This window comes from Molothrus aeneus, chromosome 14 (assembly GCF_037042795.1).
Source record: "Molothrus aeneus isolate 106 chromosome 14, BPBGC_Maene_1.0, whole genome shotgun sequence".
NCBI classification, from domain to species: Eukaryota; Metazoa; Chordata; class Aves; order Passeriformes; family Icteridae; genus Molothrus; species Molothrus aeneus.
The window spans coordinates 16278731-16298718 of NC_089659.1; positions in this window are offsets into that span (position 1 = coordinate 16278731).

Below are 19988 nucleotides of genomic sequence, written 5' to 3' on the forward strand. Positions count from 1 at the left end.
TTCTCCAGTGACTCGGTGGCCCAGCTCCCTTTTTCATTCCCTCACCATCCCCTGTTTTGCTTCCCCAAACACAAGACATTCTCCACCCATCTCTAAATATTTAATGAGATATTCATTAGTAACTGACTTAATTACTGTCCTCTGCACGGGCTGCTTTCATGTCTCCAAAATTTTCTTAAATATTATAAACACCTTTCTTCTTTTCTTTCATCAACAAAGGCTCTGCTCTCAGCTTTTTTATTGCTTTTGTTTTTCTTGAGCTTTACACTCAATATGTTAATTCAGTTGTTCTTTGGAGTGCCAGTATGCATAAAATACAATAGACTGGGAAAAATAGAAGTGCTTCTTGCTGTATTTGTTTAATATTTTTATCTTATCTCTCTGAGAAAACAAGATAAGTGTTTTTATCAGAGCTATCCTCAAAATAATTATGAAATTATTCACCAATGTCAACCACGTTAAAAGCTGGAAAAGAAGACATCTCAAAGACAAAGGGTCCTGGAAGCTTTATAGAAATCAGTGACTACAAGGAGTAGGAGATATGAATTAATTTTTGCAGTGAAAGAAGACAAGTGTGGACAAATCCACCTATGTGTACTGGCCAGCCATGACATCCTTCCTCCATCCTGAGAATTTTCCAGTGACAACAATGGGAAGATGATAAAAAACCAGATATTTGGTGGGTAGAAAGGGCAAAATTATATTTTTTTGCAGAGGTCAGCTGTCTAGTTGTGTGCAGAGGGCTGTTTATACATGTGCATAGGTAAATCTGGCTGTCCATCTGTCAAACAGGTAAAAAAAATATGCCAGAGTAAAATATTATCTGAGCAAAACAAATGAAATGAATTTTAAGAAGGAAACACACAAAAGACTGTGTGCAAAATTTATAAGGAAACCCTGACTTAAGCCAAACAATTCCCAGGTGATAGCTTCATTGATTTTAGGAGATGAAAGACTTTTAATAAGGTGGAAAGAAAGAAAAAACCCATTTCACACAAAAGCTTTAGGGAGAGAGTAATAAATAGGCATTTTTCCCACAGCCATGACTGAATTAACTTGAACTGGGTCCAGGTATCTGAACTCATTGAGTGATAAGCAAATTACTGAGAATTCCTCCAATTAATTCCCTTGTTGCTTTAGGGGCAAAGCTTGTTTTGCTCTTCTGGAGCTATCATGAAATTAGGTATTTTTTAACTGACTCTGTATAATTACAGAACTAATGTGCCTCTTTGCGTTAAAATTATTGTATGGATTTGCATACAGAACTTTGCAAAACATCATCTGTACAAAGATGCTTCTCTCTGGGGGCTATGTGTCCTATTTTGACAAAAAACCTTTGTGCAAACACTGAAGCTGGATTATCAGCACCTACCAGCAATTAATAAGGATTGGAGAGATTCAAGGCACTTGCTTCTAAAAATGCAATCACATTCCTCTATTCCAAAATTCAAAATGGAGCTCTGAGGACCTTTGGCTGCCCTGAACATCACAGACAGAGACCAGTGCACCTTCCAACCCCTTTGCAACAACTCTGCCTTTCCATTTTCTTATGAAAGGACTTGAAACGTTACAGAACATCATGGAAAGGGAGATGGTAAAAGAAATTGCTATTCTGGATTTTCTCTAGAGTCAGCAATGTGCCTTGTGAAACACTCTGGAAGGCCATGGGCCTGTCTGTGTCTAGAGCTGCTCCCTACCAAAATACCTGCTCTTTTTTCCTCCAAAATTTCCACCAAAACACCCCCTAGCTTAGATAACTCTGTATACAATTATTAACCACAATCAGCAGCAGATACCATCCCTCATACCTACAAATGACCTGAAATTATTTATATTTATCCAGTACAAAGTCTATTTGCTCTGGGTTTACCCTGAGAGCCAGGATTGAGAAGTACATCCACATTTTGTTACAAAGGTGGTTTTAAAGCAGCATCTCTGTTTGCCAGGTACCAGATCACGGAAACATTTCAATCTCTTTTGGAACCCAGAAGTGCTGGAAGGAAAAGAAATTGCCAGTCTGGCGGGATTTTTGTTTGAATCCAGCTGTCAAATCCGTCCTGGTGACACTGCATAGCTGAAATGCTTGGCCTGAGAGCTGATATTTTGTTTGTGCCACTGTGTCAGGAGCACCTTCAACTCACCCCACAATCAGGGGGTTATTTGTTAGTTTTGGCTGTTGGTTTTGGTAGTGAATTTAACTTTCCTGAGTTTGTTACCTCTGTGAAGTTGTTCTCCTGTCCCTCTGTGGCACCAGGTGGGAAGAGATGGAGATTCTGGCTGGAAGGAGCTGCTGAGAGGTCACACCTCACTATGAGAGGGCTGTGAGGAAATTCCTGCTGTGGAACAGAGGGCGGAAAACTGAAAGCAAGCAAAGAAACCTAAACCAGCCTTAAGAAAGGAATGTGAGACCTGATGAGACCAAGACAAATCCAATCCGGGCCTTGGGGCTGCTTGCTGGGAGCGCACCTGGGCTCTGAACCATTTCCTTTCTGCTCCAGCCCAGCCCCTGAGATCCCACAGCTTCACAGCTGAGCCTTGTCTTTATTTACCATTTCCCAAGCGGGCTGCCAAGGAATTTTAGCAGGGATAGTTGGAGTTTTGAGTAACACAGACATGTGATAGAAGAGCCAGGCCCCCTAAGACCTGGGCTGCACACCTGCTCAGCAGTTTCTTCTCATTTTCAGGCCTGTCACTTGACTTCTTTCCAAAGCATTCCATATGTGTCATGTTGATTTTAGAGCACTTTGAGTGTCTTGAAATTTCATGTGGATCAAAGCCAGCACATACCATGCAGAATGTTTGCATGACAGCATTAAAGCTGTTGGCATTATCAATGGGAACTTCATCTAAAAACTCAACAAGTTGAAAAGTTCTGGGGGCAGTTTAAGTCTCATGATTTAGGATTTGTAAATATTCAAATATTAAATAGAATATGATATTTCAGAAGCTGAAAGGAAAAATAAGTTAACTTTTTCTATTCGTAGTATGCCTTTTATTGCTGCTACAGGAATTCAAATTAAATAATGTGTAATTCAAACCAGGAAAAAGAAATGGCACTGTATAAATAAGAAACCATTTAATTTTTGTGCAGTATTCTTTTCTTTCCATGGTATGGACACATCAGATATGACCATGAGGTATTGAGTCCTGGAAGTACAAGACAGATTTATTTTGTGGTTTTTGATCTTCAGTCTTCCTGTTTGATATGTGAAGTTAGCAGTCATTAAAGAAGATAAGCAAAAGAGATCTTCAGAAAAACTAAAAAAATGCTAGCTAAATCTAGCTGTTAGTGTTAGATGATTTATTAAAAACAACCATATTTTTAATCTACTTATTGGACTTAAATGGTACTTAATATTGAAATCCATTCTATCTTAAAATATTTGGAGATGATATAAACTTTAATTCCATGATCAATACCTTCAGTTTAGTCAGAAATGTCGCCATGTCTTGAGGGAGTAGGAGTTTATTTAAGCAAACATGAAGGTAAACACTGAAAGAGGAAATCTACTTTATCTCTCATAAATATTTTACTTTGTTTCATCAGCTGTGCTGAAGAGATTAATTGTTAGCACTGTTAATTCTTCTCACTCCTTACAGCACAGGCATTACACTGTGATTAGCAATGGTCAGGCAAAAGCTGCTTACACCAGAATGTTCCATCCAACTTCATCATTGTTTAGAGAGCTCTAATCGGGATGGAAAACCTTATGAAGATTATTGTGTATGTTTAATTTTTCATCTCCAAAAATCCCAGGGAGACACCAATACCAACAAGAAAACTCACAATAGTCCCTGTGACCTACCTTGGCAATAAACTTTTCAATTTTTGACTTTTAGAGTGTGATCAAGAACAAGTGGTTGCTTGAATGTATGATATAAACATCATTCTTTATCTGAAATATTGCAGAGACTATAGCTGGGATTAGGTCCCAGAATTTGCATCAGGATGTTAAATCCCCCTCATTTTCTGGGGCAAAGAGAACTTTATTGTTTGATATCTAGGGCTCAGTGACAAAGGATTGATTTTAACCTGCTGTTCCCCCATAGGAAAAAAGTTGAAAAAGATATAAAAATCTATGTTTAAACTCTTATACTGCTAGGTTTGAGAACTTGCTGTTTCACGTACCCAAGTTTCCCACATTTTTGACAAAAAAATAAATTACAATCAAAATTAACTGAAAAATGTATATTTAGTTGTCTAAGCACAAAGTGAAATGTAATGCCAGCTGTTTGAAACCTGATCTCCTATGATTACTGTCAAATATGAATTCTGCTTTAACCGGGTCAAACAGAAGAAAAAGAAGTCTGAGAGTCTGAAATACATTTATAATGCTAGTCTGTAAATTCACTTTTTTTTTTAATTAATGGGGACTCACCACTGACTTGCTAACAGAGAAGCACTTAATGCCATTAAAATGCCACTTTCCTCCTAGCAGGACCTCAAATCTCAGAGTGTTGTGTGCTTTTGTCTCAAGAGAAAGGCACAAAAAGCCAGAGGAGGATTCAGGAATCCTTATTTCCAAATAAACACTGCTGTTCTGAGGCCTTCCCACTTAAAGATGACACTGAACGACCTCCTTTGAAATGCTTGTGAAAGGAGAAAGGTCTGTGATGCTCTCAGGTAAGGAAAAATGTGTTTTAGGCAAAAAAACATGAAGATTTTTCTCAGGATCTGTAATGAAAAGCACATTTAAAGAGCCAAGAATGGTTGAGGCAGCCTGCACAGCTCTGTAGCACACAAATATCACCCTTAATTTGCCCATCTGTCCAACAGCTGTAGTGTGCCATCTCTCCCTGTAACCTGCAGATAACACCTGACAGAATAAAGAGGAACCTGATCAGACGGGCTTGCCATGCACGCTGGAGGTGTTTGGAGCTGACACTCAGCATTATTTCTCTCCTGACCCTCTCCAAGGTGCAGAGCACCATCCCCACTCTGCCTGCAGTTGCATCTGGGTCCCCTCTGGAGCCTTTGCTGGGATGTCAAATTCATTCCAGGCAGTTCAGAATGGTATTTTTTTGCTAATAGTGCTGTCAAGGAGACAATAAGCAAGAAACAGCACCTCAAACCTAAGCAAGGGAGATTTCAGCTGAGTAGAATTTTATCTATTTTATTTGTTTTTTATTTCTGAAGGCAGAGTTTTCAGAAGGCAATTTCTGCTGAATTCCTGATCCTATGCCTTATATACCTAAAATTCAACATTCAGATCCAAGCACTCAGATTATTTTTTTTTTCCAGGGTAGGGAGAATATTCATATATCAAACATAATCTTTACATCTTGATCATGACTTGACAGTGTAGAAAGAGGATGAAAATAGCAGTGGAGGCCATTTTTGTACACAACATTTTACCCACACTCATTCTTCTGCTCTCAGAGCATCACAGAAGTTAATGAGCTATGAAGCACTGTCACTCTTGGGTTATATTTTCAAGGCAGGCATGAATAATTTCCCCACGAACCATCGTTTCAGGAAGAGGCTGAGATTTGTATCTGCCATCATCCAGTGTTTCCTGCCAGTTGTACCATACAGCTCCCAAAATAAACTCCTGTGAGTACTTTTAGACCTTTTAGCTAAAGGCAATTTGTATTTTCCAGACACTTCAAGAACTTTATTTTAGTAGATTCATAATTCTGCTTCTATCTATAACTCAGCTACAAGTGAGACAATGCATTATTGCCTCCTACTATTTTTATTCTCAGGAAGGAAGCTGAATTGAATCCTGCACCATAATAAGCACAAAATTACTTAACTGCTGTTAAACACAATTAAAAATAATATGGAGGGCAATAGGGGAGCTAGGAAAACACACTGAAATGGTTTTTATGGGCCTTCATTACCGCAAGTCTTGCTTTGCTCCACAGAGTCATCGCTAAGATGGAGATGAGCCCTCCCAGCCCTAATGCAGATAATTTTGTCAAGGTCATTAGGTGTTCAATAGTGTTTAGGAAAACTGGGAAAGGGTTGCACCTGCCTGGCTCTGGGATGGTTTGTGTAGCAGGAAATGGGAGCTGTCGTGCAGATTGGTCACAGATTATTCTGGGGGATTAGTTCCACTGCTTGCAGATGCATTTGCTAGGGGTAAAACTAGGCAGACAACAGGTTCACAATCAGCTGCTATAAATTCTAATTTTGTACCAGGCACAGGCCTATCAATTTGTGTCTAATTATATTCTTCCATGTGAGATATAAAATACCTCAGGGTTTCTATAATAAAGGCTCATTAATGTGGATAAGAAATAATTCTGAAACTCTTTCTACCAGGGCTAATGTTAATACAGATTTTAATTGCTCTTACAGGATATTAAAACACTGATTTTTTTTTTTATATCAGTTTTAACCTAATCATTAAATGGACCCATTTTTGTAACCCTATATTTTCAAGTATTGCATTTTACACTGGTAATTGCGTCATTACCAGTCATGTTGAACCAGAGAATAAAAGATAAATGCAGAAAGGATAAAAGGTAATATTATCACAGATATGTGAGAGTCAATGCCCTTCAATTCATTGTGGTTCCCTTTTCTATCTTTAAAATATCCTTTTCTGGCTTAGATCAGTGAATATCCTGAAATATACTTGTAAAAATAAAGCAATACCATTGTGAATAAAAGAGAATTAGTATTACATTATTTAAAGGAATTTAAGTTTCTCTCTAAGGTAAAAGCCAAAAGCAAAATCTTTCCATTGAAGACTTATACTTTTAGAATCAACATTGTTAACCTTTGATCTCAAGGATATAATTCTTCTGAAGCTACTCAGGGCCTCAGAGGGTGCAAAGCAAGCAGAATAACATCCCAGACCAACTTTATTTGCCTTCAAGATCAGGTAACCAACATCCCCGTTCCTCAGTGTCCCATGTTTTATGGATGCTGAAGAGAAAAATATTATTTTGCCCAAAATAAAAAGCAAATTCTCCCTTGTCAAATTCCTCAAATACCACTGTATTTCAAAAGCCTTTTGGAAATAGCATTCAAGTTTATATTTTGTACTGAAAAAGAATAATATTCATGGACTTGGTGGTGATGGAAGAGACACTTTTATGCACACCTTGTCAAGCAGCAAAGCACCCCCAGCCCCAGGACTGCTGTCATTTGAAGGGATGACAGGGGCATTTGTCACAGGATGCAGCCTGGACTGCACAGCACCTGGATAAATAAAATGTACCATGGGCAAAAGGGCCTTCCTGGCTTCACTTTTGTCAGGAGAAGTGGGAAAAGACAAAAAAACCTGAAAGGTTCACACTTTGCTTTCTAAAACGCTTGCAGATTGAAAAATAAAACTGATTTGAAGAAGCAGTTTGTGCGATAGAACTGTCAGTTCCTTTGTAAAAGGGAGCTGAGATAAAAATAAACTGATAAATAGATTCATAAAACCAGGGTGTGTGCTCAGGAAAGTGAGAGAGGGACTTACAAATGTACTGAAGTTTTGGTACCGCTGATGAGAAGCAGGAGCAGAGAAATAAATTTTTTTTTCTGTGATATTGTGCTTAGCAACATGAGCAATATATTATAATATCTTAAAGAATTCAATTTAAAATCTTATCAAATATCTTACTCAGAATTCTTCCACCTTTGACAATTGCATGAGAATATCCTGAGATAGATATTTCTAAAAACATTTCTCATGAAAAACTCCACTGGGAGTCTTAGGGGAATTTGCTGTATCTTCTTGCAGGCTGTAATAGAGCACAAACCCAGCAACAGATCTGGGAAATGTCCATCCAGCACTGAATGGAACAGGCAGAACAGACAACAAATAAAAGTTGTGAGAGGAAGAGATCAGCCAGCTATTTCACACACCACAATCAATGATCAACAGCCCTTCTGCCCAGGGGATTTCTGCTTTCAGGTTTAACAGCTGAGCTTTGGTAGGAGACCCTTTCAGTGATGCCACAAACTGATCCCACTTTAGAACTGCAAAACATATATTTGTCCTAGAAAAGGAAATGGAGATAAAGTTTGGGGAGTTTTTTTCCCCTTCAGGTTTCAGAGCCCTTCTAAAAAACCCAGTTGCACTCAACAAATGTCAGTGCCTTAATTACCAGGCGAATTCATTTCCCCATTAACACGCCATTTAGAGGTATGCACCATTACCTTTGCAAGCTTCAGCTTAGAAAGAAAACGTGAATGAAAATTAGATGACCTAAATATCCTCCACAGAAAGAGAAATGGATGGTGCTGGGAGGTGACAGCCCAAAAATAAGAACTGCAGGTCTGGTTCTGCCATGAAATGCTCTCAGCAATGTCCCAGGGCAGACCCATCCCTGCAAAGTGTGGCAGCAACCCGAGGGTCAGATTTATGTCCCCAGCCTCCCAAGGCCCTCCCTAAGCACCTGAATACATAAATGCATCATACTTATAACTTTTGGTCTCAGATTTACCTTTAATAATCTTTGCAGACCAAGAGAGAGGGAGAGAGAAAGTAGGATTTATGACAACACTCACATGAAAGCATTGCATTTTAAAAAATTATTTAGATAATTTACAAGCTTGATTTTTAGTATTAATACGACTCAGGCATCCAATCTTTCCTTCTTCCTTCTGTTAAATGTTATTACTAAAACCAGCCAAACAAAAATAGTAAAGAATACATGGTTTTGGGTAATAACCTCTTCTGTTTCCTTAAATATCTTGTCTTTATATTGTTGTTTGCTATTGGTATTTTAAAATGATTTATCATCTTCTTTCTAGTTGTAATTCTAAATGCTTGCAAGATTCTCAAAAGCAAATGATTTTTCCAACAAACCAACAACACAAATATATTAGAAGTTACTCTATAGGCTGTAGTCATTTCCAAATGTACCAATTTTTGTGCAATGTGAACAGATAAATGTATCAAATCAATAACAGACATCTTTTAGGAGCAATAAAATATTAAAAAAGGAAAAATTTCGGGTAAATACCTCAGTCCTGGAAGGAGCTGTGGCACTCTGATATTTATATTTGACTCGAGGCTCACAGGCTGAGTGGGTGCAATACCTGCACCCAGAGATTGACTCCACAGAGTAGCTCTGGCACAGGAGGAGTGAAAAGTTGAACATATGTAAAAATACTGGATTAATTTTCTCTGCTAACCCGAACTTTTCACCCTCTTCTTCTGCCCAAGAGCTCTGCCCTGCCCCTCACATCCTGGCCAGAGCAGGGTGGTTTTTCAGCCAGGAGCCGAGCACTCAGAGCCTGAAAATCAAGCAAACAAAAAGCAGGTGTGACTTAACCAGGAGACCTAAAAATTCCTGTGCTTGAAATGTCCTGCCTGAGCCTGAGATCAGGCTGCCAGTTTTCGATGAGTACTTCTTCAAAATGTGTATTTCAGCATATTTTGACTGCTGAAGCCCTCCCTGCTTTGGACAGTTCCTGGTAGATGTTTGCTTGGTGTGCTACAACTGATGACACCTTTAGTTAATTGCCAAAAAACCTCAATTTCAGAGTAAAAAACGGTTTCCTCTGACATTTATAATCATTCCTACCTGTGAGGAGAATACAGGCACATTTCATTCAGTACCTACAAGTACAGCACACACAGGGAACTCAATTTGCACAGTTCCCATTTCTGCTTTGGGTTGGTTTTGTGGGTTTGGTTTGCTTATTTGATTTTCTGTGAGAATGCTTATATTCGTGTTCTTTTTTACAATCTCTTTAATCTTTGCACGTAATAAATAAATAGAAAATCAACTTGTGCTGTAGTCGGTTATTTAAAAAGCACAGTAAATGCTGAAACCCATTTTTCCAAGATGAATTTATACAGGATTGAAGAATGGTTCACTATTAATCAACTCATTTAAACTGGAACAAAAAAAATGCCAGGGAATTTGGCATTTTTACCATTCACCACATGCCCACATTAATTACAAAAAGGCTGAAACAAGTAGTAGGGTTTTTTTCCTGTCTTAAAACCTGACAATGCATGAAGAACCAGACACCAGCCACGAGTGAAAGAGATTTGTAAACCTTCAGGGTAAAATATTTAATAGGATAGATATGGTAATACAAAGTTTTATTCTTGATGAAATTAAACTGAATTATAGGAACTGTAACAGATTTTGCGCAACATGAAAGGTAAATAATGAGGCAAAGAGTCATTGCTTATGGCCTATACTGATGTATTTATGTAATTGTCAGCTGGTTTATCACCCACATGGGAAAGATTTGAATTTTTAATAGATTTTAAGTTCTTGAACAGCTGTCCTACAATCTAGTGGTACTTAAAGAGTTTTTTTCCTAGCTGTTTTGTAAGAAGATGTTTGACTAGATGTGGAACACTGAGCACCCCTCTGAAATACATTCTGTACAAAATCAAAGGTACTTTTCATTTAAACATAATTTTCTGCCTGAAGATTTTTAGTTTTCATTTAAGAAACAAACAGTCAAAGAGAAGTGGTTTGGATTTATGCACATGCCTAACTCTGTGCATTTTAGCTTCTGCTCTTTATTTTTAGGGACTACTCAGTGCATAAAGGTAAGAGAATGGCTCAGACCCTGGGTTCTTTCAAAAATTAAATAGCTACGATGAGTGTCAAGATGATTTTTCAGTCTCTCTTGATCAGAAAATATGTTGAATTAACACCTAGATTTTTAGTAGACTTCAGCAAATGGAGAAAACAAGCAGACCATGTTTAAAAAACCAAGAATTGAAAGTATGCCCAATCTTCTAATCATGCAGATCCTACAGGTAAGTATCTAAATTTACAAATAACCAGAAGTAACATCTCAAAGCCAAGATTACATTTGGTCGTACTTCATTCTGAAACCATTTAGATTTTTTTATTTCTCCTTTGGAAGACTTTTACTAAAGAAATTGTCCACATGGTCGGTACGTGTAATTTCTACTTTGAACATATACAGTCATAAGGACATGATTGTAAATAACAGAAATTTTTTTAGAAACATGAAGGACATAAGTGACTAATTTATAGTTTCTTAATTATCTGTGATTTATTCAGGTCATGTTTTCTGTTATGCCAAATCTGATTGCCAAATTGTCAGCTCTAATGCAAATCTCAGTTTTAATCTACCCTGCAGCCCAATTACAAAATTACTTCTTGATCAAGTCCCTAAATTTCAGAATTATCTTTGCATGATCAATCAAAAAAAACTGATGTTAAAACTTACTTTTTTATATGAAAATAATAAAAACTACTTTGTGGAGCACTAATAAAAATGGCAAGAAATTCTTAGAATCAAACTAAGTCCTTCCCACTCTCAAAATCTGAAATTAAAAAGTTGCAGAGTGCATTAAGGAAAGGAAGAAATAAAAAGTTAACTGTTTGTCTAGAAACTGATCTGACAAAAACAAGGAATTAATAACTAATGAAGAGCACTGGTACAACTCTGGGGATATTCTCTGGAGTTCAGCTCATTTTGTGACAAGAATCTGAGAAAACACCTTGCCTGATGGGAGTAAGAAAGGGACATAAAAAGGTAGGAGAAAACATTGATAATAAAGGGGACATTCCTTTGGAAAAGCAAAATATTGCCCATTGAGCATTTGAGAGGCAGAAGACATAGGAATGCCAACTTGCCTTTCTTCTTCATCTTCTTCTGCTTCTTCTTCTGCTGCTGCTTCTTCTGCTTCTTCTTCTTCCTTTTCTTCTTCTACTTCTTCTTCTTCCTCTTCTTTTTCCTCCTCTTCTTCTTCTTCTGCTTCTTCTTCCTCTTCTTCTTCTGCTTCTCCTTCTTCTTCCTCTTCTTCCTCTTCTTCTTCTTCTTCTTCCTCTTCTTCCTTTTCTTCTCCTTCTTCTTCCTCTTCTTCCTTTTCTTCTTCTTCTCCTTCTTCTTCTTCCTCTTCTTCTCCTTCTTCTTCCTTTTCTCCTTCTTCTTCCTCTTCTCCTTCTTCTTCCTTTTCTTCTTCTTCTTCTCCTTATTTTATTCTTTATTTTTATTATTTTTATTTTTAGTTTATTTTTAAAATTTGCTTAAATTTTTTATTTTTTCATTTTTAATTTTTTTATTTTAATTTTATTGGTATTATTTTTATTTTTATATTTATAATTTTATGTTTATTTTTATTTTACTTTTATTTTACTTTTTACTTTTTATATTATTATTATTATTATTATTATTATTATTATTATTATTATTATTATTATTATTATTATTATTATTATTATTATTACTATTACTATATCCATAATGCTGTTCATTGCCAATGTGTTGCTCTCAGCCCCAGCACAGCCTGGATTCCCTGTGGCTGGGGTGTTCCAGCACCACATTTATTTGATAGCACTGTCAGAAATGGGTTGATGGTGGGATGGGACAAATTTCCCTGTGTGCTTAGCAAAGCTTACACCTGGCACAGGTACCCATGGATTTACACGGCATAATCAATGGCCACAGAAATCTCCCACACCCTAAATTGGCAGACAACTTCAAAATTACACCCCTATTAAATGCTTTGGATTTTTTGGCTTCGGATCTATTTCAGAAATGAGTTATCTGATGAACCCAGAAATTGATGTATGCTTCCCAAACTTCAGAACAGAAGAAAGAAATTAATCACATTTTTGCCTCTCAGTTGTTCTAACAATGATGAACGATGTACTCCTCTAGAAATGTTGCTGAATCATCCAGTAAATTGTTTGCTCTACAGTAGGTCTCATCCACAGATATGCTGACCTTCAGTGTGTTCCTGACAGGCTCAGTTATCAAAATCTGTTTTTCTGGCACAAATTCTGCTCTTCCAAAACAGTAACTTGTTCATTTGTAAAAAAAGGCTGCCAGTAATTGAGCCTGTTTATAACCTTCCTGTCAGGAATTTTCTTTGTGTGACTCCAAACAGAAGAATGTTACACAGATTCATAATGATGCATTTAGTGAAGTAACCCATTATCAATGTCATAAACACATTAGGAACTTAATTTAAAATGAGGGCAAAATGCAACTGTTCTGCATAATGAAAGCTGATCATTCAGGAGAGTTAAGCTCTTCATCATTTACATAACTGGCTAAAAAGGAACTAAAAATAAAAATTAATGCCTAGTCTTTACCATATGATGCACAATTCTTTTCTGAAGAGGTTTTCTGTCTCTCACCACCAGCAGCAACACAAGTTTGGCAAGGATGGAAATCACCCTGGAAATGTCCACACAGTGACCACACAAATTCCTGCACAGCCCTGCAGCTACCACAGGAATGATTCCTTCTGAGGTGAACGTTCAAATACCCATTTCATTTTTAAGCCCATCAACAGCTCTACTGGATGAAGAAAAATAATTCTTGCTCTTTGCTTTCGGCACAGACTGTACCTTTACTACCACAGCCCCTGGGTCCTTGTGGAGAAATGCTGATTGCAAACAGCATTTGGGTGCATTTTTACCAGCAAACTCAAATCTCTTTGGTCCCACTAACTAGGTGAACCAGTCATGGCTGTTCCAGTATTATTTTATTATTTATATATTGTATAAAGATTTGTTTATGGAATAATATCCTACAGCCAGAAAGAACTTAAGTTATCTTAATTTTACCTGGAATAGTGTCCCTGATACACTGCAATTGTTCTAAGCTGGTCTTTCCTCTAATTTTGACTCAAACAAACCCAACAGGTCTGTAAGGCAAGACAGACTAAGCTTCCAGGACAGACTCAGTTTGACATCTGGCATTTTAATTCTCTTCAGCTCCTGGAGGAAGAGTTTCTCCTGCTCAGGTGGGAAAACCATCCCCTGTGCAGAAGTTGTAGCACAGAAGGGAATGAACATCAAATACACCCAGGAGAAGCTCCACTGCTTTTCTCAGCGGCACAACCATGGCTCCAGGGTGAACTGAAACCCATGAAAAAAGCCCAAGAAATCAGGGAAACTACACTGGAACGATGTGAAATCCTGATTCAGCAAGTGTAAGATCATCGGCTCAAAGCAAGCTCCGAATTTGTCTCCACAGGAAGTGCCTGGGAACATTTTACCTTAACAACCTCAGGAGATTTTTAATTGCAAGGCTGTAGGAGGAAGCATATTCACCCCATGTGAAATGATCTGTTCTGTGTGTGACTCCAAGGGATGTGTTTTGCCACTCTATATACTTAAAATGTAAATTACACCAAGTGCTTATCGTTTATCATTGCTTATCATCAGAACCACATTATCGTTTGCACACAATACTTTTTTTATACTTTTTTACAACCACCTTTAATGGTACAAAAAACTAACAAGTTTTTCAGAGCATTAACTCTGTAATTGCCTCCTTTTTTCATGTAGTAACAGATGGGTGTTTATCTCTTGGGAGAAGAGAATCAGGAATATTTTACTTGCAAAGCAATTTTCTCTCTCATTGTGATCAATACCTTTTATTATGTATGTGTTAAAATCCAGTTAAACAGCAGACCCAAATGCATCTATGTGCATAAAAACTAAATAGAGGAAATGGTCAGTTGAACTTTTTTATGCAAAATTGTGCAATCTTTGTGCAGACGATGGAATTCTTATTAAAATCTCACATGCAAAATTGTTGAGGGGGTGAGATCAAAGACTGCAAGAATCCCAACGTAGTGGGGAAGCAAAATCATCTCTTTCTAATATTTGCTCTTATGATCACGGTTCAACAATTTTCTACAATGGAACAATTCTTGCTGAGTGATTGGGGAATACAAATTTTTGATCTTCACTGCTGATGCACACAGGTTTGAGGAGGAAAAAGCTCATCTTTCTCTTTTGCAGTCCAGAATTATATACCTTGATAAGATTCCCAGATTATATTTTGAACGATTTTTAACAAATCTAAATTACCATGACATTTTACTCCATCAAGAAAGAAAAATAAATGTTTTTTTATGATGGTTACAATGATTATTCCATACTGTTGTATAAGCAAGTGCCACAAAATTATTGGAGGGAACTAAAGACCACTGCAATAAGATTGAACTATTTTCTTCCTTTTCTTTGTTAAAAACTCTCTAAATCCACCTGTTATGTTCTGAGCTGCAGTGGGTTGCTGTTCTTTTGGAGTACAAGCTGCATTTTCCACTGTGGTTTCACCATTTCACCTCTGAGTAAGTGAACCAAGTATTCAGATTCAATTTTAAGCAAACATTCTTCTCCAAGGAAAAATTAACCCCTCAGTTAAAGAATCCCTACCTCATATTTAATAATACTCCTTATTTATTTTTATAACTAAAAAGAAATAAAATGCTTTCTTTCTAATGAAAATAGTTTAAAAAGTCACCTTTTTTGAATTTTAAATGGAAAATCTTCAATGTTCTAATGTTCTTTTTCCTTAGTAAGTGTTGTTTTTTTGACCCTCATATTTTAGGGGAAACATAGACTTGTAAACTTATTATTAGACATTTTAATTATTATTTTTAAAGATAAATAAGATAAAGATAGTAATATATTTAAAGAATTCCTGTTAAAATTCCGTGGATATTTCTGCAACTGACTAAAGATGAAATGCAGGAAATTACTTACAGTTAGGTCCACTTTTGTCTTTTCAGTTTCAGAGCAGTTGCCTGTGAACAAAAAGAGACCTATTTGGAAGGCAGTTAGCAATGATAATCATAGGTAAGATCATCTTACTGAAAAAAAGGAATTATTTCCTATTCAGCAACTGCTCCACAGCAATGATATCCCATTCCTGTTATTGCTCTATTTGGGTCATTGGCAGCTGAAAGGGAAAATAAACTTTTGCAATGGCAAAAGAACAGATTCTGAGGACAATCATCTACAAGACAAAGGTTTTGGATGAAGTTATAGCTGCAAAACTAATATTTTTAGAAGTCCCCCTTAGCTGATCACAGACACTTTTCAGTAATATGAATTTCTACAGTGAATAACAAATAGCCTGGATTCTTTATTTAAGAGGTCATATTGATTTTGGAACCAGCTGTAGTTAAGCAGATACATTAAGAATGCATTGCATCTTAATTATGACCAACTCAAAGGTGCAATACTCTTTATTGGCATTAAACAAATCAATCAGCATAAATTAAACATGACAGAGGCTCAGAACAAGAGATGCTTTGAGTCTACAACTGGATAATGTAACAATAATACTAATGAAAATAAATTTACAGACACTGCTGGAATTCAGTGTCTGTAAACTGGAAGTTATATCTTCTATTGCTAAAATAACCCCAGGAAATACAACCACTTGTATTGCTAGGATGAATTTTCTCTCTTTTTTTTCTCCTTTGTTAGAATGAACTTTGACAGGTTAACTTTATGTATTTTTCCTAATTCAATTCAAGCTACCTCAATGCTACGTGACCTGACTAGGGCAGAAATAATTAATGTTTTAAATGTGGACTAGAAACATAGAAGTGAAATAGCATCTATACATGTCCCCTAGAGAGAGTGAAAAAAAGTGATCTGAATCAATGAAGAAATGAAGATAGGAATCAATGAAGATATAATTGGATCATACTTTGATAGAAGAATGAAATGTTTTGAAAAGTTCTGAAATTAAAAAAAAATCTATGATATTTTAGCTGCTTTTTAAAAATTGCCTACCTTTCTTATAAAGAAAATATTTGACTAAAGGCACTTTTTTTTTAAAATTTGGAATGACAGGTCTTTCTTTCGCCCATGATCAAGATTTCTTAATAACAGCCAATGTTCTGAAGTGAACTTTAATGAAGAACATTTTCTGTTCTGTCCAATTTTAATATTTCCTGCCACAATGTTGTGCTCTGTAACTTGGTCAATTTTGTTCTCATTCCAGCAGCAATATTGGTCACATTAGATGAGGTTTTAATGATTTTACCAAGCCTTCATGAAAAGAATTCATATTATTTTATTAACATTCTTATCCAATAATTTGTTTTTGACTCAACAGCTTCTGTAATGTTTGCAGTGCCTTAATTCCAAAGGCTAGTGGAAGGAGCAGTTGTTACCTCTGACCTAAAATCAGAAGCATTTTCAACTGTGTTATCCTGCTGGAATATAAACTATGCTGGACAAAACATATTTGGAAGGGCTCCCTTTGCAACAATTGCATTTTTCCTGCCCAAAATGCCAGGGCAGAGGTGACCAAGTGCACAGACTGGCTGCCAGCTGTGCTTACAGAACAGTAAATAAGTTTCATAGAGCTCAAATTATTTCCATGGCTGGTTCCTAAATCTTGAAGCACTGCAAGGCCTTAAAGCAGATATTCTGAAAAAAAAAAATAAGGCACACTGAGTGTCCAAAGAAATTGTGCCTCTGTAATCAGCTAATTATCTGCATGATGAATCCTGTTCCTCATGACGTTGGTGTTAGAGCCATAAAACAGAAATAATTTTTGTCTTTGTCAGATTTTGCTCAGAGCCAGACACAATATAACAGTCAAAGAAAGTAAAATGAAAAAAAATATTTGAATGTACAGGTGCCTTGAGATAAAAAACTTTTTAAAAAGAACACAAAAGTCGTGAGTGGTGTCATCAGGGCCCACGGCTGGGTCTGGCCCCAGGCCCAGGACTGTGAGTGGGGAGGATGCTCTGGAGCACCTGAAACCCCCTCAGGGCTCTGACACCTTCTGTATCTACAGTTAATGTTATCAGAACCTGGCCACATAAATAACTTGTCAAATTAAGTAATTAATCTAATTAGGTGAGCGTTCAGCTCAATGATTACTCCGCAATTCAGAGCCTGGGTCAAAAACAGCTCTGCTGACTCTCCCTGTGCTTGTGGGTACACAAATTAAATACAACCCAAGTTATACAACACAAAACTGCTACAAATCTGCTTTTATTCCTTGCTATATTTTCAGTGCATTGAAATTGAACATTGAGTTTGTTCCAGTGTTGTGTTCTTTGACAGTTACACACAAAATTCTTTCGGAGCCACTCCGCTCTTAGAGCATTTTACAATGATTTTGGTTCCAGAAAGGTTTGGGGAAATGGTAACTTGGGAAGATTTTATAGAAATAGCAGGAAAAATTAAAACTAGAAGTTGTCAGCACTAAGGAAGATAAAATGAGAAAGGTAAAGGAAGCAAGCAGTTAGGCAAAAATGTTCAATACTTCAACTCAATTATCACACCTAGGACAAGAGTATTAAGGGCTAATCAATACAAGGGGGATTTTATGTAGCAATACATCAACAGTTGGGTTACTTCTGCAATTATTTTTGAGCACAGACGAAAACCTCAACCCTCACTTCATAAGAACAAGTTATCCTGAGTTTCAGAAGAAACAAGTTTTATGCCTAGGAAAAGTGAAGTACAGGATTTCCTTGTGCCAGTGTATGAGATGGGCTCACCAAAGCATCCTGAAAACTCTGGTGAGCCATCAGGAATAACCACTTAAACCCATTGATGACTGAGAATAAATTCATAAAAACAACTGTTACAAAAGAAATGAAGAAATGGCATGAACTGCTTGGATCATATCAGTCAGCAGCATTTTAAAATGTGTTTCAGTCAATTAAATCATATCAGTGGCTTTTTATTGGTACTGATTAGAACCTATGGACTGGTCTTTAATCAGGAGCAAGTTTAAGCATACTGTACTTTAAGCAGAGCTCCTGTTAACATAAATTTTAATATTTCAGTGCCTTACAAGAAGATTAAGTGGTGGAGCAGCTGACAAAATAGAACAATGTGATGGATTACATTTAAATCAGCCAAATACATTTTAATAAAAAACTAATTTTGCTTGCATTCAAAATACTCCACACATTTTAAAACCTCCTCTGTAGACAAAGAAATCTGTGTAAATATAAATATATCCAGTATGAGCACCTGGATAAGGTCACTGCCTGAGAGTGACATCACTTGCCCAAAGTTTTAAGCATCTCCACATAGAATGTAGTTTTTTTTTTTTTTTAGGACAATGTAATTTAAAGTGAATTAATGAAAATTACAGTATAAGGAAGTATGTTATGCTTGGGGATGTGGTGCTAGAAAGGTTGAGGGGGTATTTTACACACATTTGATAAGCCCACTGAGTAAATCTCAGATGTCAGCCATTGTTTTTTGGACAAGAAAGAATTGGAAAATCCTTTTAATATCTTTGTGGAACTGCTCTGGCAGTACTGCTGCCACAGAATAATGTGCTTTGTATTATCACTTATTACAGCAAAATCTTAACTTGTGAATCCAAGGGAGTTCCTGAAATCACTTCTGCAAAATTATTCTCCTTCCCTTGCAATATTTTCAATCGCATGTATTACCTTATTGTGAAAATATAATGGAGTGCATGACATCAGTCTCTCTCCTTTTCTTAAAATAACACAGCTTTGTGCAACTAAGACAATGTCAAATTTACTTTTGTGTAGTTGTTCTGCAGTATTCCTAAATCACGCTATTTTTTTTCCTCCCTGGAATTATTTAGAGTTTTCACTTTAAATGAAATTTGGCCTTCGAGAAACATAATTTCAGTCTCAATTACCAAAAGACTTTCCCATGCAAATCAGCAGATAGCAAGGCAGCAAGCCCAAGGGCTCCCCACATCCATCAGGAAGGTTTTCCAGTCAGCACTGCAAGGCTGGAGTGCTGTGTTTAGAGATGTACATAGTTGGTATAAATCGGAATACAAAAATCAAATATGATCATTCTGCCGTGTTTAAAAATATTTTAGTAACTGAATCTGGATAAAGAGAGAAAAGATGTTAAAAGACCATGGAAAAATGCATAATGGTTTGGAGATCTTAACTGCTCCTGTGCCCAGATAAGAGCAACCTCTGGTTATGCAAAAGTAAGCAGCAGTGGATGTGAATTAACTTCTACAAATTAAATTCATCATATGACTTCATTTTCAGCTCTTTTTTTTCTCCCAGATAAGCAATTAAATTCTCAGTGCCAGCAAAAATCAAATGAAAATTTGCAAACTGTAGAAAATTATGAAGGAATTTGAATGTTAAAAGTAGATTGGAAAAGATTTAATATCAGGTTGGAAGAGTAAAACACAGCTGGATAAGAAGTTCTTTTAAAAAGAATCTACAAACTCATGTAGAAGCTAGACATAATTAAGATGATGGTACTTTATAATGTTTTTGGTTCTATTCCAACTCTGAAATCAGCTGATAAATCTCTGTTGGCTTTGGTGGCTTCCACTTCCTCAAAAAGGTTTCATTGAGAGG